This window comes from Phyllostomus hastatus, unplaced genomic scaffold, assembly GCF_019186645.2.
Source record: "Phyllostomus hastatus isolate PE091 unplaced genomic scaffold, TTU_PhHast_1.1 phas_contig_38, whole genome shotgun sequence".
NCBI classification, from domain to species: domain Eukaryota; kingdom Metazoa; phylum Chordata; class Mammalia; order Chiroptera; family Phyllostomidae; genus Phyllostomus; species Phyllostomus hastatus.
Genome location: NW_025333869.1, coordinates 14,504,129 through 14,529,174, shown reverse-complemented (window position 1 = coordinate 14,529,174; position 25,046 = coordinate 14,504,129). Strand labels below are relative to the sequence as shown.

The window sequence follows — 25,046 nt, the reverse complement described above, 5'->3', positions numbered from 1 at the left end:
ACTTTTCATAAAGACACAGAGGTATCCAAAAGTAGGGAATGAACAGATACTTTCCCAAAAAGAAATGTATTTCTGTAATGAAGGCAGTATGCAGGATCCCACTGAGGTATTCCATGGCCTTGCCAGGCCCCTGGAGTGTTTATCCAATTCTTTCTTCTGTCTCTGAGCTCATAGTGAGGATATAAATAGAACACCCTCACCAAAGTTGAAGCAGGCGGCAAATGCACAAACCAGAACAAGATAAGAGTTTGAAACATAAAGTTACACAGATATAATTTTGCAACAAGGAATGATTTTAGGGGGCAGACAGGAGGATATTAATCTATAATGTGGCACATTCTGAATGCAGCAGAATCTGTCATACACAGTATATTATGATGTGGTCTCTGAACACTTAATGATATTCATTTTATTACCATTTTCCTCTGGTGTAGAATAACATACTAAACTGGTCAATAGAAGGCTTTGGCTTCCTGAAGATGTTTGCAGAGATTGTTGAAAGTGAATAACAGGAAATGTTCTTTTATTTTTGTGTTGATGCTTGTTATTTTAAGACTTTGCCAGGGTTTACTTCTTAGTTCTGAACAACAGTCATGAGATTGTGTCATGAGGAATAGGTTAATCACTTGCAGATATACATGTTACCACAGACATTAAGTATGTAGTTACTCAGAAAGAGAAAAATAAATGGGTTTTCTCAGGCAAGGATAACTATCAAAAAGACTTGCTTTCATATATATTTTTACAGTGTAGAGATTGCTCGATTCAAGTGAATCTGTATTGAATCACAACCTAGAACATACACAACTAACACCAGCCAGTTTGCTTAGTGTCTCTGGGATTCATTTTGCTGTTCTTTTAGGTGGTGGGTGGAAGGGAGAGGCAGGTGGAGGGGGAAGATAACTAATTTCTGAATGCCATTCTATTCTGTAATTATCTGCCAGACACCGAGGCAGGGATTTTCTCACCTTGTCTCTGATGTGCTGATGTTATTATCATTTCACAGGAATGCCTTTACGTAAATTTCCAGGGTCAGAGGCAAGTCTCAAACTCAGGTCTGATTGCAACTTGAGTGTTGTTCTCGCTCTGGACTCTTTGATTCAGAAGCAACAAAAACACATTTTTGTTTTTGCCATTTTGCCAATGCAAAAAACACATTTTTTGTTGCTTTACCATTTTAGGTAAAAGGGAATTGACTATACAAGAGATGGAAATCAGGATATAATGGGAGCTGGGCCTCAGAAATTTGAACATACCCAGGGCATTATCTGTGCTCATCCTTTCTCACTCTGCCTGACAACATCAGTTGTCGACTGGATCCAAGCACACACAGCAAGCAGTAAGGCCACTGATAACTCCTGTGTCTCACATTTCTAAGCTTCATTACTAGAGAGACTGGATTGCTGGTCTGCCTATCTGCAAATATCCTGAGGATATTTCCGATTCCTCCTACTTGATCATCCGTACACCAATAAACTGTGCATATCAGGTAAGTTTTTATAGTCAGTCTAGTTTCCTTAGTTGGATGCCCATTGATGGTAGGAAGGACAGTGTCAGCAACATGAAATATTATGGACCACATAGATGTCGGGAGGTGGGAGTGTTATTCTATTGCTGACACTGAATTTATGTAATCTGGCAAGATCCTGTGATCTAAGAACAGACCATCCTCTTGGGAGGAATCCATAACCTCTGGCTTCACTAGCATAGTAGCACATCCCACGAGAGTTCTCTGACCACCCAAACTTCTTTGTCAAAAATTACTAATCACATTTTTCTTAGAATGCAGGACAACAGCTAAAATTACGTCACCATTGAAGTGACCAAGATAGGAATGAGAGAAGAACCTTCTTGGCAACTATGTACCAAGTATTTCAAAATAGTTGAATACACAAATGTAATTACATGAAATTGAAGAAAGATCTGCACCTTTCCCTAGAGCTATGGTGGCAGTCTCCTCCAGCTTTTCTAAAGCAACACCACATAAACACTTGAGCTTGATAACAATACCATGCTTGGTGTACATGAGGGGATGCAACTAAGGGGCTCCAGTACAGTTCCAATGGGATGGTTGCCTTAAGTTTCTCTAAAAGGGAAATTCTGGAACCACTTGTGCCTCAAATGATCAAGGAAATAAATGGATGTGAACCTGGAGAAATCCTTATACTTTGCAGTCTAGAAAAGATTCCTGGTAATAAGGAAGTGGTGAGAGGGAGAGGTGGTGGTAGAGTAGATGAGGGGAGATTCCCAAAGAAATAACCATTTGGAATAATTCTAGACTTGGCATCAACTCTTATCATACAGTGGTAGCAATAGAAAGCCTCTGGCATCCTTGTGCTCAAGGTGGCAGTACTGAGCTAGAGGTACGGATGCATTCTTCTAGAAAACTGTGACAGTAGTTGAATAACTGGCCACTCTGGAAAAGCTGAAACCTTCAACTTCCTCCTTTCAAATAGAGCACAAGAGAAAGAAGCTCATTAAAAGAGAAACAGAGTTCCCAATTGGGACTATGCTGTGAATTTACATAAATTACTATTTCCTATTTTTCATAATGTGAAAGACTTAAAAAAAGATCAAACAAAAAAAGATCAAAATTCAGAATTCACCTGAACTCCCATGATTCTACCTGTGGCTCTCAGTTTTAGCTGCACATTAAAATTTCCTGGGAAGTTTTCAAAATTCCCAATACCCAGATCACCTCAATCCAGTTAAATCAGAATCTCTAGAGCTGAGGCCCAGGCCTCTGTGCTGTGTGTAGAGTACCCTGGATTCTGCTGTGCAGTCATGATTGAGAATCACTGCCCTAAATAAACTCTGGGTAAACAAATTTATCCTACGTACCTGGAGGTAACAGAAAAAAATCTAGCAGGGGGTACTTGATTTTTTAAAATTAACTTTTATATATGGCATTCTTTAGAAAAAATACATTGTTTGTTCTGAAATTCCTTTGTCAAGTGAATTATGGTTTTCATTCTTCTGATGAAAAAAGTTATTGAAATATTTCAAGGTGAAATTGCCTGTTCATCGAACATACATTGTAGCAGCAGCATGGTTGTCTTTATCTGAGGGATAAAATTTCCCCAGTTATTTAAGAACCTAATTCATTTAGATCTAGTTATTTTCCTTAAAACAAATTGAAAGAGAAAAAAATAAAAATGAAGTTACCAATCATAAGCAGCCTAAATATAATGTATAGAATAAAACTCAAAGACAGAAACTACTGAATATGTCTTTACCCTCTAGTAGTCAGTGACTTGTGAGGAAGGTATGTTTAAAAATTAGTTATAAAAATTTTTAAATGTGCTTTTGAAACTTCAGACTAAAGGCTAATGTCAGGAGAAATTTCAAATGATATATTTGGCTCTCTGAGAACTTATCAAATATAAGACTGTATTTTCAAATTATACATATTTAACTCCTACATGTTTTCAGAAATTTGTTGTGTATGAAATTAAGGAACTGGGTAAAATTCAAGGAAGCAGAAAAAAAATAGAAGATAACATTCTTATGGCTATTTTAGGCAATGACTCGTGAATTGAGTGTAAGTAGATTGTTTGGGACATAATACCAGGAGACAGTGAGAAGGACTGAGGAAGAGAAATGGGGAGCAGAGGGAAGCCACAAAGTACAGAGTATCAGGCATGTTTCTGCTAAGGTAGTGGCACTCAGTCATGCTGGGGACTCTCCAAGCTAGTGTTGAATGCCTGCCTCAGAATTTTCCACGTGAGAAGCAAGTGGGTGGCTCTTCATCTACTAGTGAGGACTTTTGCCAGGGAGAACCAATCCCTTGGCACTTCCACCCAGTCCCAGCCACTGGGTGTAGAGGATGGAGCCCCACCCGCCTAGGTCAGCAGTTGGATAATCACAGACAGAACAAGAATGGGGCCATGACAGCATCTGCTAAAAGTATGTTTTGATATAAAACTGAACAGGGGTTGGCAACCTTTCTTTGTTCAGATGGAAGATATTTTAAGTGACCTATAGTCACTTGTTTTTCTATTTAAAAATGTAAAGACATTCTAGCTCATATAAAAAACAGATTCTGGACCACATTTGGTCCACAGGTTGTAAATTGCAGACTCCTGAAGTTAAGAACATCTTTTAAAAGAAGAGACTAAAAATTAAATTTACATGTTAATATCAATAAGAATGAGCAAAATCTATCAAGATGAATTCAATCACTGAATGAAAAACATTTATTTTATATTGTTTATACAATACACAAATAAAATGATTACTTTTGAAATATAATTGTGCAGACATATTGGATGTTAAAAAACAGATATAGAACAGGCAAGAACAAATTAGGTAGACGTTAAGGCATTCAATAAGATGAGTCACTTTATAGTAGCTGAAGGAGTAAAATGTAAAATTCATAGTGAAAACATTGTAGCCACAGTCTTTTATTTAACATGTAAGATAAATAACAGAAAACACACAAAGAAGATAAACCTATTAGAACATTATTCCAAATCTTTACTATATCAACTCTAAACAAAATCCAAGAGGATATGAAAGAACAAGTTTATTACATTATTAAAAAATAGTAAGCCCTGGCTAGTGTAGCTCAGTGGATTGAGCGCAGGCTGAGAACCAAAGTGCCACAGGTTTGATTCCCAGCCAGGGTACATGCCTAGGTTGCAGGCCATGAACCCCAGCAACTGCACATTGATGTTTCTCTCTCTCTCTCTCCCTCTCTCTCTCTCTCTCTCTCTCTCTCTCTCTCTCTCCCCCTCCCTCCCTTCCCTCTCTAAAAATCAATAAAATCTTTTAAAAAATAGTAGTTATTTAGTGCATAATTCAAATTTTCAAGAAATAATTAATTTATTTTTAGTAAATTAACTAGCTGTAAATAGTAGTAATTTCAGTGCATAATTCAAATTTTCAAGAAATAATTAATTTATTTTTAGTAAATTAACTAGCTGTGATTCCTAGCCCTAGTGGGCATGGGGAAGGACACATTCAACCTCTAACTCCCATTAGGCTTCTAGCTCTTAGGGTGTGGTATTCTAACAACTTACGTACTCTCAGTAAATAGAAAAGACTTCTCTGGTTCTCGATCATCGGTCAGCCTGGGACCATGAGATGTAATATTTTCCCAGTTCTAATTTTATTCAAATCCATAGATCCTCTGCTTCAGGCAAAAAAAATATTTAGTCAAAGCCAGAAATCTTACAGCTATTTTTTAAGGATTTTTCATCTTTTCCAGCATTGTCTAGACAGAAGACTGTATTTCCCATTGTTTGAGAAATCCACATACTTCCTTTTCCTCCTTCTCCCAGGCTCTAATTATCTCTTTCATCAAGAGGTATCTATTTCTACTTCTCTTTCAGGCTATTTACAGACACTCACTCTGTCTGAATGATACCTCATGGTTCAATATAATCTCCTAAGTAAGTTAAACATTTTGAAACAAAAACAAATAGGAGAAAGAATTCTTGCAGGCAAATTCTGCCCTCTGACCCACATTGTTTTTGTTTAGTATATGCAAAATCCTATTCCAGTAATTTGTTCTTGAATTTAGATCTTAATATAAAAGGGGTACATCAAGCTAAGCCCAATGAATGTGAGGCCAAAGTCAAAGATTACTTACTTTCTCTACATCTAGTGATTTTCATCATTTTAACAATGGTTAAGGTTTTGAAAGATAATTTTTGTTCTACACTAAGTTTTATAAACTAATGCAAGAAAGTTAATAAATTATCCTCATAACTGTACAAACATTCCCATCTGGAGAAGTTCATACTGTTAGAGCTGATAAAAGATATAGCTCTGTGTAATGAATTATGGTGTTTGTTCGATCACTCTTATAGGTAACTGTAGATTTGGTCCTCCAAGTGCCATTTAAAGATGACAATGTGTATAAAAACAATACATTGAAAGTATACAAAGCCAAAAATCTCAGTGGGGCTTAATATCTGTGAGAACAGCCCATACCTCATTAATATATTATTACTTTACACCATACACCAAAATAAACTAAAGATGGATACATGACTTAAGTATAAGTTGTGACACCATAAAACTCCTAGAAGGAACATAGGCAAGAAAGTTTCAGATAACCCACACAGCAATATTTTCACTGATATGTCCCCTAGAGCAAGGGACATGAAGAAAAGAATAAACAAATGGGACTACATCAAATTAAAAACTTCTGCACAGCTAAGGAAACATCAACAAAATGAAAAAGGAACCAACCATATGGGAAAACATATTTGCCAATGATACCTTGAACAAAGGTTTGATCTCCAAAATAAATAAAGAACTCACATTACTCCACATCAGGAAGACAAACAATCCAATTAAAAAATGTGCAAAGAACCTGAACAGACACTTCTCTAAAGAGGACATAAAGAGGGCCCATAGACACATGAAAGAATGCTCAACATCACTTGTTGGAAACTGCCCTGCCTGGTTTCAGGAGCTGTAACCCCCGCCCCCATGGCTAAGGCTGAGTGAATGACCTTTGGACCATAAGCCACTAAGGAGACAAAGCTTATCTCCCTGGCAGGAGCGCTGCCTCTGCTCCTTTTACCTCACCCTGCCTGGACCCCAGTGGTTGATCGGTTAGCCAATGACAGGTAAGATTTCTCAAAAGAGGAATCACCTAGGACAGGCAAGATCACAGGGGGCCCCCAGTGAAGGACTTGGGAGCTACAGAAAAATAGGGTGATGGACCCTCGCCCCTGGGCTTTGACATAGCCTGGGTCCTCATTCTGTCTGCAAGAAATCTCCTAATCTCCTGGTTGCCTTACTTACCCTGCTTTGGCATAGCCTGAGTCCTCATTCTGTCTGTGAAAAGTCTCATCTCTTGGCTGCCTTACTTCCCCTGCCTGACTTAAGCCTGAAATAATGCTTTAAGCCTGAAACAATGCTGGTGGTGGGTGCAGCCCTGTGCTGGAAAGAGCCAGTTCCCTAGGGCAATCAGGCCTAAGAAAGAATGCACAAGATCCTATGAAACCTACTTTGCTAATACCCTCAATTTAAATGATGAGGGTCCAAGCCTGAACTGAGTTTGTTTCCCCAAAGTTTTATGGCTCTTTAACTATCTGACCCTGATTCAGAATAAGCCCTAAGAGTTCTTTAAATGTTATCTATTGTTTAATCATTTCTGCCTGATAATGATTGATGAGCTTTATTCCTGTAAAAATTGAACCCAATTAAAGCTTGTCAAGGCAAGGGTCAGGGCACTCTTCTCTTGAGAGAGTGGCCACACCATCCCTTTTCCTCCATGGGACTTGGTATTCCATGTGAATTTATCTCATCTCATCCATAATGCCACAGACACTGCGGGCCAGTGTCTACGTCAATCACTAGTCATCAGAGAGATGCAAATTAAAACTACAATGAGGTACCCCTCCACACTGGTCAGAATGACCATCATTAACAAATCAACAAACAAGTGCTGGAGAGGATGTGGGGAAAAGGGAACTCTAGTGCTCTGTTGGTGGGAATGCAGACTGGTGCAGTCACTGTGGAAAACAGTATGGAATTTCTTCAAAAAACTGAAGATGGAACTGCCTTTTGATCCAGTGATCCCACTGCTGGGATTATACTCTAAGAATCCTGAAACACCAATCCAGAAAAATCTATGCACCTTAATGTTTATAACAACATTATTTACAATAGCCAATTTCTGGAAACAGCCTAAGGGCCCATCAGTAAATGAGTGAATCAAAAAACTGTGTAAATGTATAAAACTGCATTTATACAATGGAATACCATACAGAAGAAAGAAAGAAGGAATTTCTGCCCTTTGTGACAACATGCATGGAACTGGAGAGTATTATGCTAAGTGAAATAAGCCAGGTGTTGAAAGACAAATACCATATGATCTCACCTATAAGTGGAACCCAATGAACAAAACAAACAAATGAGCAAACTGGAACCAGAGACACGGAAATAACCAGAGGTGATGGGGGAGGGGGAATAACAGAGGAAAGAAGGTGAAGAGTCTAGTCAAGGACCATGTAAAAGGATCCATGGGCATGGACAATGGGGTGAGGATTGACTGAGGGGGGTTGGGCAGGGGAAAGCAACAGGGAAAATGTGGGACAACTGTAATTGTACAACAATTAAAAAAATTGCAAGACAAAAATATAATGGAGGGGGCCATCAAGAAACATGTATGAAGAACACAGGGACAAAGCCAAAGGGGGTGGGTTCTAGGGTGGGAGGTGGGGATGGGTGGGGATGGAGGTCATAGTGGGGTGAAAATAAAGACAATTGTCCTTGAAGTACAATAAAAAAATGGATGTCCTCATACCAAAGATTAATTTGGTCCCCTATCTCACCTCATATAAAAAATTAAGTCAAAGTTTATTTTAGACTTAAATGTAAGATTAAAGCCATAAATGTTTTAGAAGATAATACAAAAATAAATCATCTTGCATTAGACAATAACATCTTAGTCATGGTACCAAAAGCAAAATTTATAAGATTGGTAAATTGGACTTAATCAAAATTAAAGGCAATTTTGTTTCAAGCTTACCATACCATCAAGAAATGAAAAGACAACCCACAAAAATGGAAAATTACTTGCAAATTATATATCTGATAAAATAATTGTATCCAAAATATTTGTTTTTGAAAGTTTTAGAATGTATTAATAAAAAGACAAATAATCCAATTTAATAATGGACAATCTGAATATGCATTTCTCAAAAGGAGGTTGAAATATGACAGGTAAGCATATGAAAAGATGCTCAATATCATGCCCTTAGAGAAAAATAAAATGAGACACCACTTCATAAACACCAGGATGGCTGTAATAAAAAAGTTTTGTTGAGGATGGGAAGAAATTAGAACATTCTCATACATTGCTGGTGGTAATGTAAAATGATGCAATTGTGGAAGATACCAGCCAGCAGTATCCATCTCTGCTACGGATGCTTGTTGAAACACAAGAAAAACATACACAGAGACAACCAGGTCCTGTGGGGAAATAGGGACAGAAGGGCCACTGTCTCTAGTGGAAAGCACACCTGTATCCATTCCCAAGCAGATTTTTATTGAGAATCCAGACTTAGTTTGTGAATTCACAGTCTGGCAGAAAAGATCAAAAGAAGTAGGTGATTTACAAAGGTGCAGACAGAACCCCCACTGTGATTCTGGGCAGAGCTTGGGGTTTTATCTAACAGGACTCAAGGGGCAGTTTTGGTTTCCTGTCTGTTCCTACAAATTCTAATCTCATAACATCCTCCAGCAAACAGATCTCACAGGATCTTGCATATTCTATGTCCCAGGCCTGATTACCGCTGGGGTCCGCCATTTCTGGTCTGGGCTGAACCACCCCTGCTATTTCTGCAGGCTTGAGTTAACAGAGGAGACAAAGGCAGCCAGGAGACTTGAATTACTCACTTCTAAGAACAAAGACTCAGGCTTTGACAAAGCCAAGGGGGCAGGGGTTGATGTCCGTCACCCCTTCATTTCCACAGCCCCGAGTCTCTTCCAAGAAGCCTTCACGTTATCATGCCTGTCTTAGGCGATTCCCTCCATGGGAAATCTTACCTGTCATTGGCTAACTGATCAAGCTTTGGAGGTCAGGCACAGAACAGGCAGCAGTCATGCCAGGGAAATAAGTTTTTGTCTCCTTAGTGGCTCCTGGTCCGGAAGTCTCTCACTCAACCTAAGTCACAAGGGGTTACAGCTTCCTGAGACCAGGTAGGGTGGTCCCCAACATGTAACTATTTGAAAAACAGTTTGACTATTCATCAAAATGCTAAAACATGGAAATACCATATGGCTCACTAATTTCGCTCCTGTCTCCACTGAAGGGAAATGAAAATAGATACATGTCAACATAAAAACTTATACACTAATGTTCATAGCAACTTGAATCATAATACACAAAAGGTGAAAAGAATCCAAATATCTATCAATAAATGAATGACTATATTACATGTGAAATATACATAAATTTAATTTACTTCGTGATAACAGAGAATGAAGTAGCGATACATGTTACAACATGAATCTAAAAAAAATAAAATATTCTGTTTGGTAAAAGCAGCCAGTGACAAATATCACACACATCATGTGATCTTATTTGTATGAAATGTCCAGAATAAACAAATTTGAAGAAAGATAAAATATATTAGTGGTTGCTTAGAGCTAGCTCGAAATTTTGTGGGTCAAATAGAAAGAACTTGTTTAATTTAAACAAATGAAGGGGTTAATGGATACAAGATTACTTTTGGAGTGATACAAATGATCTAAAATAATTGTGGAGATGGTGAGACTACTCTGTAAATATATTAAAAAGCATTAAATGCTTTAAAATTAGTGAACATATAGTATGTAAATAATATCTATATAAATGTGTTAATTATTTCTTAAGTAAGATTTTTTTGGGGGGAAATTTGCTATACAAAGCCAGTACTAATTAATATTTTTGCCATATGACCCTGAAAATAATCGTCAGTGGTGTATAATTTTGACCTAACTGCTGGTTCTCTTGATTACACTAATAGATGTAATTAAAGAAGCCCAAGATTGAATATATATATAATTTAAAGTCCACTTATGATTGAAAAATATTCCCAGAAAAATAGGACTAGAACAATTCCTCAATCCAATAGAGTATATCTTGGAAAATATATTATTAATCTCCTTCTAACTGTCAAAAAAAGATAAGTGGCAGAAATGAAAAATGTTCTGTATTGATAAAATGAATAGACCTAGCAATTTAAATAATTAAAAAAGAACTATTGTATTAACTAAAATTTACCTCAAGCACACACACATAGACATATTATTTATTGGTTGCAAATATATAGTGACAGTTTTAAAACCTGTACCAAAATTGTGCAAAATAAGTACATATCAATATTTGCTTCTCAGTTAAAAAAAAGGAAAGGGATAGAACTAAAGACAGTGAAAAAGAGGCTTCAGATTTATCTGTACAGTTTTGTTTACTTAATTAAAAATCTTAAGATACAAAGACAAAAAGTCAACATTTATCTATTTTTGTGGTAGATACATGGGTACATGTTATTATGTAATTTACCATAATTTCAAATTTACAAATTAATTCTGGATAATTTTTATACTATTAAAACATTATTTGATTGCTAAATTATACTTTTAAAGAAGTATGCTATTTAAAATTATTAAATTTATATGTCAAATATGCATTAATCTACTATTCATGTTAATCTAAATGTGTATATCAATTTTCTCAAACATACATAAATACTTTATTCTATATAATATAATATATACTATATTATATTATATAGAATAAACAAATGTGATATACTTTATCACAATAAGTCACAGGACATTCAGAAATTATAAAATTTCTACCACCAAACACATTGATGACCTGACTTTGTTAAATCATGTTAAATTAAGTACATCATGTTCATCAAATTTTTCTTAGCTTTTACCCTGTCAAATTTCCTACATTTTTTCTGAGAAAATTTTGGCACATTATACATGTCAAATTTACAAAGTGTTCTAATATTGTTTTCATTTAATTCCAATCTTGTATTAAAATACACTTTCCATATAAGTAAGCTTTTTTACTCAACTCTCCAAATGATGCACAAGAGAATTTAAAGCAGGTGTAAGGTTTATAAGCTTTAATAAATGCCTATTGAGTGCTTGTTTCAGCAGTTCCTATACTCTAATTGTAACAATACAGAGAAATTTAGCATAATGCCTGTGCAAGGATGACACAACCCTGTGAAGTGTTCTATACTTTGCTTTTTCTAATGGCTATGGTTGGAGAAACTGAGGTTGGGTAAGAAAAGTGCCTTACTCAATTGAGGGCCCACCCAGCCTCAAACCCCATCTCTAACTCCTCCTTCAAAAGTTAGCTCCATTTTGCATTTGCTTTATTTTTGTGTTTTTCATAGGTGGAGAAACTGAGGTACTGATAAATGAGGTGACTCATTCAATTGAGGACCCTCTGTTTTCAAATTAATTAATTAATTAACATTGAATTGGTGAGTTAATACTTGGAATTCTAGAAGCAACTTCTTGATACTTGCATTGTTTATAGTATATGGCAAAATTCAACCATCCAATGTGTTCTCTGTATCTGTTACATTCAGGTCATGCTTGTCTTTGTATCTCACCCTTTCAATTAGGCATTATGTTCTAATATTGTTCTTTTTTTTTAAGATTTTATTTATTTACTTTTAGAGAGGGAAGGGACAGAGAAAGAGAGAGAGAGAGAAACATCAATGTGTGGTTGCTGGGGGTCATGGCCTGCAACCCAGGCATGTGCCCCGACTGGGAATCGAACATGCGACACTTTGGTTCTCAGCCCGCGCTCAATCCACTGAGCTATGCCAGCCAGGGCTAATATTGTTCTTTTAGGATGCTGTGCACCTACTTCCCTGATCTCTACTTCTCTATTGCTTCACAGAAAGGGGAATGGTATGAGCCCTGGAGCTATCCTAGTACATCATATTTCCTCAATAGGACTACTTCAGACAATGAATTTTTTAAAAGATTTTATTTGTTTTTAGAGAGGAACATGGGTGGAGAAAGAGAGGGAGAGGAACATCAATGTGTGGTTGTCTCTCACAGGCCACCTACTGGGGACCTGGCCCACAACCCAGGCATGTGCCCTAGACTTCGAATCAAACTGGCCACTCTTTGGTTTGCAGGCTGGCATTCAATCCACTGAGCCACACCAGCCAGGACCCAGGCAACAAATTTTGATGCTTGTGGCATAAGCAGACTTTTGAAAAATTATATACTGAAGAAAATATTTTCATAGCACCTAATATATAATAAACAATCAATGAAAGCTTTTTCCCCTATATGTTTATTGTTCAAGTACAGTTGTCTCCATTTTCCCCCCACCTCTCCCCCCAAAATTCCCACTTCCCATCCTTGATCCTACCCCACTTTGGTTTTGTCCATGTGTCCTTTATACATGTTCTCCAAAAACCTTCCCCCTCCCCTCCACATTTTTCCCTCCCGCCTACCCTCTGGTTACTATCAGTTTGTTCTTAACTTCAATGGCTCTGGTTATATTTTGCTTGCTTGTTTGTTTTGCTGATTAGATTTTTGTTATCACTTTACTAGTTGTTTGAAAGGGGATCAGGCAAGGGAGAAAGATATTACATGTAATAAGTTTCTTTTAACAGAGAACTCAATACATTACTTTAAAGAAACAGAAACATTCCATGATATTGGTTATGTGCCCTGTATAAGTTTTAAATATATATATAATTTTATTTATTTTTAAAATGTAGATAATGAAAAACCTATTTTATATACTTGATCAAAGATTAAATACACATAGGTACCAATTAAACACTGAACCTTCCACAACATTGGGAGGAAAGCTTCCACCCTATTGGTATGTTTCATTATGTGCAGGCTGGAAATGGTATCTAAATATCTTAAAATTTAGGAATAATATAAGTAGTTATTATTTATACCAAAATTTAGTGTTTTAACAATGCCTGCATTTATTTAAGATTGAGTATATAAACTGAGTACCTTGCATTATATCTCATTAACTCCAAATACAATTTCCTCTTTCATTCTCTAAAAAAACCTAAAATGATCCCCTAGATTCTAAAGTTTATTGTGTCTTCTGTTTTGTATTTGCCTCCAAAAGTAGTGTACCATGAATACATTTTAAACAAAATAATGACAAAATAGAATTTTGCAAAGATTGTTCCATTTAGGATTTAAATCCTGTTAAATTGCAACTCTGTATGTTTTCTTAAAGATTTTATTGGTTTATTTTCAGAGAGAGGGGAAGGGAGGGAGAAAGAAAGAGGGGAAGAGAAACATCAGTGTTTGGTTGCCTCTCACATGCCCCCTACTGGGGACTTGGCCTGCAACCCAGGCCCTGACTGGGAATGGAACTGGGGACCCTTTGGGTCACAGACCAGTATTCAATCCACTGAGCCACACCAGCCAGGGTCTTTTTTTTTTTTTAAGATTTTGTTTATTTATATTTAGAAAGTGGGGTATAGAGGGACAAAGAGAGGGAGAGATATATCGATGTGCAAGAGATATATCCATTAGTTGTCTCTCTCACACCCCTAACCCACCACCAACTGGGGACCTGGCCTACAACTCAGCCATGTGCCCTGGGTAGGAACTGAACCAGCAACCTTTTGTTTCGCAGGCCAGCACTACATTCACTGAGTCACACCAGTCAGGGTGTAACTCTATATGTTAAAAAAATTGCCAAAACATTACCAGCTCAACTAGAAGACATTCTTAGGAAACTTTTTTATAAAATACACTTAGTGCAACCACACCCAGTTCTATTGCCACCCAACTGCCTTGTGTTAAATATAAAATTTCAATGTATTATTAATATATCTTGAAAATAAAGTTATTTTATATATGTTGGGAATACTGGCTTCTAAATTCCCGGTTACTGCTGAGTGACCTTTTGAAAATCTTTATGTAAAATTATCTAAATGTCTGAAGTAAAGGTTCTTACAAATGAAATTAAAGTAAATATCAAGAAAGGGAAGCAGTTCAATTATTCATTTTTGTAACTGATCTACCCAAATGCTTACCTAGTATTTCTTAGATTCCTTCACATCTTCCTTTTTATGTCCAAATCCAAGACATAGATTTAGAGAAGGTTTGTGATGTGGCACAAAACAAAGGGTGATGGAAGGTAAAATCCTTTCCTGCCTTCTATTTATTAAATCCTAATTCCTGCACAAAATTATGTAAGGGCAGGAAGGTGAGGAGAGACAGAAGTATTGAGGTACAAAGTCAGGTTAGCCCCGACTGGTAGAGAGAAACCCTGTGGTCTTTGCACAGGAGGCACCTAACATCCACAGATTGCAGGTGGAGTATACATGCCTGCACAGGTCAGCATGGGGTCTGGCTGCACGTGCACCAGGGTGATAGCAACCGCCAGAGCAACTCTAGGAGTAGAAAAGTGTTATACTCACAATTTTTCTTCTTAATTATTTAAGCATAGAATCTGTGTGGTCTCTAGGAAATTAAAATAAAATTCAGTCATTCATGTCAAGCTAAACCTAACCACTATTGAGAATAAGTATTTAAAAAGTAATTTAAGGTTGGATTATGTGTGGGGGAAAGAGAAATGGATAGTAGAAAAGGAATAGAGATGGTGCAATGCAACCATGGAAAAGATGCAGAAACTTGGCCCAAAGCCCAGCCAAACACTGAAGACTTGACTCAGGTATGTGTCAAGAGGACTGACTGAGCCAGGTTAGCATATGTTTCTGAGGTCTAATGGTACATGGTGGAATGTTCATGGCAGAGCATGTTCATGGTGGAAGTAAGGCTCCACATCCCCATGTGCATGGAGAATCTCCAGATATGGATTGTGCTAAAAAGCTTAAATTAAGTTTTTCCAACCCCCTTTTTTTTCCATGTCAAGCATTCAATGTATTTTGCATTTTGAACTATAAAGTGCCTGGGTGGCAGGACCAAAAATCAAAATAAGTATCATAAAATATTAAAAATGTGAGGTCAAAAAACTCTCAAAAATAATTTTACCCATATTCCTCTTCAAATTCTCTTGCCCAATCATCTGACACTCTCAACTCTTTGAAAGCCTGCTCTGCATTGCTGGGTGGACTGATTTTTCTTGACCTGCTCAAGCCATATTTGGTAAGGAAGGTGGTTATGGAATCAACCTAAGAGAAGCAAAAAAGAAGGTCCGAAGGTGTTTCTTTTTGGGTTCTAAAAATACACTCCATTAAATCTATCCATTTCCCCAAATCCTATTGCCTCTCACTCTCCTTTCTTCCCCATCAAAGCCACCCTTTATGCATAGGACCACCTGCTTAGGAACTGGCAGCTGAAATGAGAAAGCACAAGACCCTAAGCTTCATTAGCTAGAGCAGCCAGATATTTAACAAATAGCCATTCTTTTAACTCTGTTCTCTTATTTTCAACACATCTGACTTCAGAAAAAAAAATGGAGAAATGAAATTTTAACATAGGCAAGCATGCTGTAAAGTACAGACATGGTGTGGAAGTGCACCTGGTTTGATGTCTCCTGTAAAATTTTATTTAACCTTGTAAAGTTTGACCTAAAATCTATCTCAGTCAAACATCATCACTCACACAACACCAAGAATGCACCATTTCACAGAGAACTTTAAAGCATAAAGACTTTAATTGATTTTTTAGTTTGATTTGTACTGCTTAATCTTTAATAAGAGAATGACATTTATTAACCGTGAATTTTAAGAATGTTGAATAAAAATGCAGAACAACAAAGTTAAAAGAAAAGAAAGTAAAAGAAATAGTAATTTATCTATTATCTAAAAAACTAGTGTGAATGTTTAATATTAATATTTTGAAAATCATTAAATACATGAATAATAAACACTTCAAGAGTTAGTGTATCTTGTTGTATGTAAAATTAACATACAATGAATTGCAAAATAAATCATTGTTGAAATGTAAGTTGGCTTCACTATTCCTAAAAGCTATTTAAGAATGCTTATAACTGAAAGGGTTTGTACCTATATCTACTATTTTTATTACCACAAACCATTTATAAGAAAATAATCATAGATACTCAGAGATTTAAATTTATAATAGCAATATATTTATAAATATTTTAAAATCTCAAGCTAAAATAGTATGATTATGTCTTTTTTTAAAACTCTCAGTTTTTTTTAAGATTTTATTTATTTATTTTTAGGGAGGGAAGGGAGGGAGATAGAGAGAGAGAGAGAAACATCAATGTGTGGTTGCTGGGGGTCATGGCCTGCAACCCAAGAATGTACCCTGGTTGGGAATCGAACCTGGGACACTTTGGTTCCCAGCCCGCGCTCAATCCACTGAGCTACACCAGCCAGGGCTCGATTATGTCTTATAAATACATAAACTAAACACTGGAAATGCACAAAGGTTAATGGTAAACATTATAAATATTTTAGAAAACTCAAAGTAAAACAGTTTGATTGTATTTTGTAAACACAAAAACATACGTGCATATACTAAAATACTGGAAATGCACAAAAGGTTAAAGGTGCTCATTGCTAGGTGGTAAAATTGCAGGTAGTTCATTTTTGTGTTATATTTTTCAGTATTTTAATGAACATAAACAAACTCTATAATTAGAAAGAAATATGAAACAAAAACAAAAGTTACCACAAGGTGATTAAAAGGCACTTAAATGGGCTTTATAGGTAATATTATGTGTCTTAATTAGGTGGTTGATACTTGTATTCTTATTTTTATTATGATGATGGCTTTTATCATTTACATGCATTATGTAAAGTGTTTGAATCAATTTATATTTTTGGGAAAAGTCACTTTATGAAAGTCATCACTGTTCTTATTTAAAGGTAAACCACCTGCAAAAATAGGAAAATATGTGTATGTCATTAAAATTAATATTAAAATTAATATATTAAGTATAATTTTTCAATATTAAATTATTGAATATTTGAAGGTTGCTAAGAAACTAAATCTTAAAAATCTTCATCACAAGAAAAAAAATTGTTTTGTAACTCTGTATGGATTCTCAGAGGCTAAACTAAACTTATTGCGGTGATTATTTTACAATATATAGAAATAAAAAATCATGTTGTACACCCTAAACTAATATACTGTTATATGTCAATTATACCTCAATAAAAATTTAATATAAAAAAGGATAAATGATATACTCTCTTAAGTCAAAATTCAGTTATGAAGAACAAACAAGAATGTCTATTGTCTTCACTTACATTTCATTTTGACAGGGAATCATTCAAAATTTCAAGCAGACAAGTATAAAAAATGAAAAGTAGACATTATTGAAAAAGACAAACGAAAGTTTTTAGTACTACAGATGCTATTAATATGTATATGAGAAATTCAAGAGAATCAATTGAAAACATTTTTGTTAAAGAAAACCTGTAAGAAAATTCAATAAATTGGTTGGTTACAATTTTAATATGATAACATTGATGGTTTCTCTGTGGATTAGCATTAAGCAGTGAAAAATTCTGATACATGCCAACAGACTTCCGGATATTTGAAACTGGTCATGATAAGAACCATAATAATTTTTTCTGAGTTTCATGGTTTGCCTACTCTTCTGGTAGAGGAATGTCAGGATATCAAATGCCAATGAAGTTTTGGCTGCTGGAAATTCCAGAATTAGACATTTTTTATACATGTAGATTATGAAAATGTAATTTTTATTCACTTTGTGGCAAAGAGATATTTACTACCTCGGCTGGATTAGTATTCTAAATTACATTCACCTTGTACATTTTTATTTGTTTTTATAATTTTATTATAGAAAATTCCAACTAAATACAAGATTAGACATACTAGTTAATAATCTTCCACACACCCAGCAGCCAGTTTTACAATTATGAACTTATGACCAATTTTGTTTTTTCTATATTTCAATCTACCATTCCCCTACAAAATTATTTCAAAGCGTATTCCATATATCATATTTACTATGTACTTTTTCAGTGAAAGGTCAGAATTATGTTTTTAACATGTCAGACCATATTCAACTAAAAATAAATACCTTTATGTTATCATATATCCAATTTGTTCAATCTATTTATATCTTAATTTTTAAGTTTGAAGCAGAATCTAAATAATCTATATGTGCTTCTCTACAATAATTCATTCTCTTGTAATTTTTTAATTTTAACTTTTTAAATTTTTAATTTTATCTTTATTGTATTGTTTTTACATTACTTTTGAATCCCCTTCTGCCTCCCTCTCCCAGCACTCACCACACTGTTGTCCATGTCTGAGTCTTTTTTCCTCTTTCCTCAGTCTCTTCATCCCTTAACCTTGCCCCTACTAGGTGTCATTCTTTAATTTAAAAATAAAATTCTATAGAGATTGCAAAGTGACTGTATCATCAAAGGGTGGTTTGATATGTTCCTCTGCATCTGTGTGTCCTCTATATTAATAGTTGGAATGACAGGTTTGACCTGACTCTGTTGTCTTATTTTTGAGAGAGTGAAAATACTTCAGAGTTGCATTCCTGCATCAAGGCATACATAATATCTAGTTATCTTTCATTTTATGATATTAACATCTATTGAGAAACAATGCTTAGACCCACTAAAAAATGTTGTAAAATAGTGATAATCTAGTTTTATCATTTTTTCATACATTAGTCAGATGTTTCTATAAATAACCTCCCTATTTGGTTATCTACTTGTATACTTTCAATAGAAAAGACGTAGACAAAATCTTTACTTTTTCCAATTGATTACATGTGATTCAAAATAATAATATTGATTATTATTCTCCCAAAGCATTCCTAAATACTCCCACTAGCATTCTCCCAAAATGAACAATGTATTTTTTACTTAAATTTTATAACATTACTTTATGTTTTTATGAGTTCATAAGAACATAACAGTCCATAATTCTTAATATGAAATGTATGTATTAATACATACATTTCTTATTTTGTGTCCTACCTTTTTTTCATTTGAATATGTTATAATTGTCCACCATTATTTGTTGAACTAAGGTATAACTTTATAAAAGCTTCATCAAAGTAGATTTTGGAAGTCTATCAATGTTGAATATTTTTACAAAGTTTCAAGATTTAATTATTAAACATAAAGATGTGATAAAATACTTAACACTACTCTTAATTCATTTCTTATGATTTTAAAAAACAAGTCAGAGAAAATATATTTCTGAATCAAATATTATAAGCAATTTACACCAAATGCATTGTAAAATAGTCACATTTTTCCCTAGAAACTTCATATTCTCAAATGTCTTTTTTTTAAAGATGGCAACAAAATAGGTGAGAACAGAGTGTACTTTCCCTTGCACACAGGTGGAACACCTAGCCAATCTTCTGAGGAACAGAGTGAACAGCCAATGGCACCCCAGCATATAAGAAGATTGGAGACCAAAAACTGTAGAGGACATTGAAAAATCAGATGGTAAGGATAGTGCTTTGTGACAATAAGGTCTCTGAGACCAGCGAGGGGACCAGGGCAGGTGCAGCCCCAGGCCTGGCACCCAATGGGTCTGCTGCAGGATTCTTGGGAGAGAGTCAGGTCAACAGAGTCAACCTGCCAAACAGGGAGGTTCCAGCAGCACTAGGATGGAACTGGATGCTTGAAGTTGCTGGGGGTAGGGGGGAAGGACTAAGTGGCAAACACACAGGAATGGTGTGCACCTGCAGAGACTGTGGAAGCCAGCTGGGAAGAGTTGGGCTGTGATGGACCCTGATCCTGATAGTCTCCAGTCTTGGTGGAGAGCTGGGCTATATGAGAGACCAGGTGCTTATTTGGAGGCGCAGGCTTGAACAGGAGGAATTTTTCAAAAAGAAGAAAAAGAGGCACTCAGTGGCTCTTTAGGGAATTCTCCCACAGCACCTGCACCCCTACCCTATTCCTGGCCAAAGCAGCAGAGGGCACCCAACCCCACCCTCGACCCCAGTGGTGTGCCAGGGACCCAACTGCCCTACTACTCCACCTCCTGCAGCTGCCCCTGACACCACAGCAGGTGACTGCACTCCCACTGCAGCAGCGGAGGCTGCGCACTCACACCTGAAGCCCAGGGACAGCACATGCCCAAATCTTCAGCCCAGAAGCTACCCAGCTTGTACCAGCAGTGGAGGCCAAGTGCTCATACCCGCAGCCCCAGGAATGGCATGTGCTCAACCCTGCCTCCCAGAGGCACACATGCCCAACCCCACTTCCCCCAGCAGCAGCATCAGAGGAGGCATGAGCCCACTTCCACCATTACAGCCACTGCCTCGCCCCCATCTGTAGGGTGGGATGGTGGGGGGGCAACTGGCTGGCTAAGAGAAAGTCCGAGACACCCCTCCCAGAGGAGAGCAGCAGGGCTCAGGGAGTCAGCAATCCCCAGACAGACTTAATGCAGTGGGAGAGCCAAACTACCCTGAAGAGACTCTGAGAGTCCCTAACATCTAGGACAGCCAAGAGCTAGAAGGTGATATGTGAGTTGCCCCTAATTGGTGCACCTCAAGGATTGTGCAACTGGTGGACTGAAGGCATAGACTGGGCACAGAAGGGCACTGGGGGCCGAGCAGTGAACTGAGGATTTTGGCTAGAGCCTGGGCAACTGCCAAGAGTGAGGCTCAGACCTGGCCCTTATCCTCTCAAAACCACATGAAGGGAGAAAAGCTAAGCCAATCCACCCAGAGCCCGCTGTAGCCAGGAAGATGAGCAGAATTGGCTTGGCCAGTTTAAAGCCAGCAGGAGGCCTATTTTGTTTTCCTTCTTCTTTCCTTCCTTTCTTTTTTTTTAAATCCCCACAAGTGAGTCAATAAAACCCAAAGCTGTGAAAGGATCAGAGTTACACCCAAAGAGGGGTCATCCCAACAACTGAGACAGTGAGATAAATTTCACTTTGCTACTCCAGAGAACTTGCAAGTTATTGTACATTTGCATTAATTTTACACCTTTTATTTTATTAGTATTTTTTATTTCTCTTCTTTCTGTTTAGTCTTCTTTGCTTTGTTAAATTGCATTGTTTGACTGGTTTTCCTTGTTCTCTCTTTCGTAGTGTATTTTTTAAAAGATTTTATTTATTTATTTTTAGAGAGGGAAGGGAGGGAGAGAGAGAGAGAGAGAAAGAGAGAGAGAAACATCAATATGTGGTTGCTGGGGGTCATGGCTTGCAACCCAGGCATGTACCCTGACTGGGAATCGAACCTGCGACACTTTGGTTCGCAGCCCACGCTCAATCTACTGAGCTATGCCAGCCAGGGCTTCATAGTGTATTTTTAATTTTTTTTCTTTTACTTCACTTACGTTCCAACAGTGCACTACTCTAGGTCATGTACTTCTTATTCTTGTTATTCATATCACATAAATTCTGTTATATGATTGTTACTCCATTATTATTGTAACTAACTGTTGTTCCCTATAGTTGCAAATACTACACAGCACACCTCCCAGAACTTAGCTCACTTCACTGTTTCCAGAACTTTATTACTGTTGTGGTTAACTCTATTCCTTCATACACTATACCTATTTTCTATCATTTACTCTCACTATATCTCATAATCTGACCTCCCATAAGCTCACTGCTTTCTAGATCCAACTCACAATCCTTCTTCCCACTAATAACAGTCTTCTCTTTTCTCCACCCTTTCTAAAAATGACTAGTTGGGTGAAATATCATGGTTAACACTATAAATATCCAAAAGATCTCCTGTCTCTGCAGGTTGGTACTTTAAATACTATAGAATACACTTTCACTGTCTTAATTCATTTTACCTTCCCCCTCCAACTGATCATGTACAAGAGTACCTGGGAGCTATGAACACCAGTGTGCATCCTGGAAGAGGAAACCCACCAACAAAGGAACCATCAACAGATAATAATGGAAGAAATTGAAGGAGTGAGTGGAAGCCACACTACTTCCACCCAGGACAGATCTGGAAATACAATTAAATGGTATAGAAATCACCCAGAACAAACAGCTGAAAAATAGCGAGAGAGAAGCCTCAAAACCTCATACAGAGAGAAGACCCAGCTTCAACATAACCTGTCCACACCTGCACAACAGAATACAAGACATGGTGGATGGAGTGGCCCTCAGCTAACCAGCTGGAGAGAAGGACCCACCAAGGAAAGGCCCAACAACAATCAAAACCCAAAGACATACAGACAGCCAACATAACTGACAGCCCAAGACCAGCAAGCACAGGAGATCAAGGAGACTGCATTACTGAATCTCACAGGTTTCCTTCCATAGAAGTTCACACCATAAGCCCAGAGAGTCAGAACAGATCAATGTAAGAAGCAGAGGCTAACAAGAAAAGTCTCACAAACAATGGGAAGACAAAGAAATAATCCCCAAATGAAGGGAAAGGAGGAAGCCTCAAGGAGATTGCTAAATAAAATAGAGGCAAGTCAACTATCAGTCATTGAGTTCAAAGTAATGGTTATAAGGAAGCTCAATGGACTCACAGAGAATTACCCAAAACTACAGGGAAACTACAATGAACTCACTGCAAACTATGTCAACATAAAAAGGAAAATAGAAACTGTCAACAAGGGCCAAGAGGAAATTAAGAATACAATTGGATTGAAGAACACAGTAGAAGGAATCAAAAGCAAGCTAGAGAAGGAGAGGATCAAATCAGCTACCTGGAGGACAAGGTAGAAAAAAACACCCAGAAAGAGCAAGAAAAGGAAAATAGATTCAGAAAGAACGAAGAAGTGATAAGGGAACTGCAAGACAACATGAAGCATAATAATATCTGTATAATAGGGATATCAGGAGGAGAAGAAGAAGAATAAGGAATATAAAACCTGTTTGAAAAATTAATGATGGAAAACTTCCTTAATTTGATGAGAGAAAAAGTCACACAAATCCAGGAAACACGGAGTCCCAATCAAGAGAAACCCAAAGAGGCCCACTTTAAGACACATCATAATTAAAATGGCAAAATTCCAAGACAAAGAGAGAATCTTCAAGGCAGTAAGGGAGAAACAGGAAGTAATATACAAGGGAGCCCCGATAAGGCTACCAGCTGACTTCTCAATGGAAACACTCCAAGCCAGAAGAGATTGGCAAGGAATATTCCAAGTAATGAAAATGAAAGGCCTGCAACCAAGACTAATGTATCCAGCGAGGCTCTCAATTAAAATGGAAGGCAAAAAAAAAAAAACAGACTTCTTTTGTCTGTTTTTCAGACAAAAGAAGTCTGAAAGAATACACCTCCTCCAAATCAGCTCTGTAAGAGATGCAAAAGGGTCTGCTTTAAGACCAGGAAGAAAAACAGTGAGAGAGAGAGAGAGAGAGACAGAGAGAGAGAGAGAGAGAGAGAGAGAGGAACATAGGTACAAAAAAAAAGTCAATTGATAGTACCTATCAATAATAGCCTTAAACACAAATGGATTAAAGCTCCAATCAAAAGACACAGAATAGATGAATGGATGAAAAATCATGACCCACACATATGCTGCCTACAGGAGACCCACCTTAGAACAAAAGACCTACACAGATTGAAAGTGAAGGGCTGGAAACAAATATTTCCCTGTCCAAGCAAATGGACAGGGGAAAAAAGCTGGGGTAGCAATACCCATATTAGACAAAATGGACTTCAAAAAAGCCATAATTAGAGACCCAGAAGGTCACTTCATAATATTCAAGAGAAGAATCCATCAAGAAGACATAAACATTGTAAATATACATGTATCCAACATAGGAGCACCCAAATACATAAAGAAAATCTTGAAAGACTTCAAGAAAGATATTCACAGCAATACAATTATAGTAGGGGATTTTAACACCCCACTGTCAAAAATGTCTTCCAAACAAAACATCAACAAAGATATTGTGACATTTAACAATGCTCTAGATCAAAAGGACTTAACTAATATAGAGAGAGACTTTCATCCTAAAGAAGCAAATTACACATTCTTTTCAAATGCACATGGAACATTTTCAAAGCTAGACCACATGAAAGGACACAGAACAAACCTCAACAAATTCAAGAAAATTGAAATCATATCAAGCATTTTCTCTGACCACAATGGACTGAAACTAGAAACCAACCTCAAGGGAAAAACCCCGAACACTCAAAATCAAGGAGATTGAATAGCATGCTATTAAACAATGACTGGGTCAAGAATGAGATCAAGGAAGAAACCAAAAAGTTTCTGAAAATAAATGAAAATGAGCTCACAATAATCCAAAATTTATGGGACACAGCAAAGGCAGTTCTGAGATGGAAGTTCATAGCAATACAGGTCTACCTAAAAAAAAATGGAAATATTTCAAATAAACAACCTAACCCTACGTCTACAAGAACTGAAGGAGCGACAACAAAGACAGCCTAGAGCAAGTAGAAGGAAGGAAATAACCAAGATCAGAACATAATTAATCAACATAGAGACTAAAAGCACAATTCTAAGGATCAATAAATCCAAGAGATGGTTCTTTGAAAAGATAAACAGAATCAACAAGCCTTTAAGCAGACTCATCAAGAAAAAAAGAGGACCCAAATAAACACAATCAGAAATGAAAGAGGATAGATTACAATTGATACCACAGAAATACAAAATATAGTAAGAAATTACTATGAAGAACTACATACCAAGAAATGTTAAAACCTAGGGGGAAATGGACAAATTTTTAGAAAAATA

The 25,046-nt window shown here is 36.7% G+C and overlaps 1 non-coding gene across 1 annotated transcript; it reads left to right on the top strand.

The window, feature by feature from the left end:
* Positions 1-11,603: 11,603 nt before the first annotated feature.
* LOC123821241 lies at positions 11,604-11,708 on the top strand. The gene has a single exon (XR_006786090.1). It is a non-coding gene; the product is annotated as a U6 spliceosomal RNA (small nuclear RNA).
* The last annotated feature ends 13,338 nt before the right edge of the window (positions 11,709-25,046 follow it).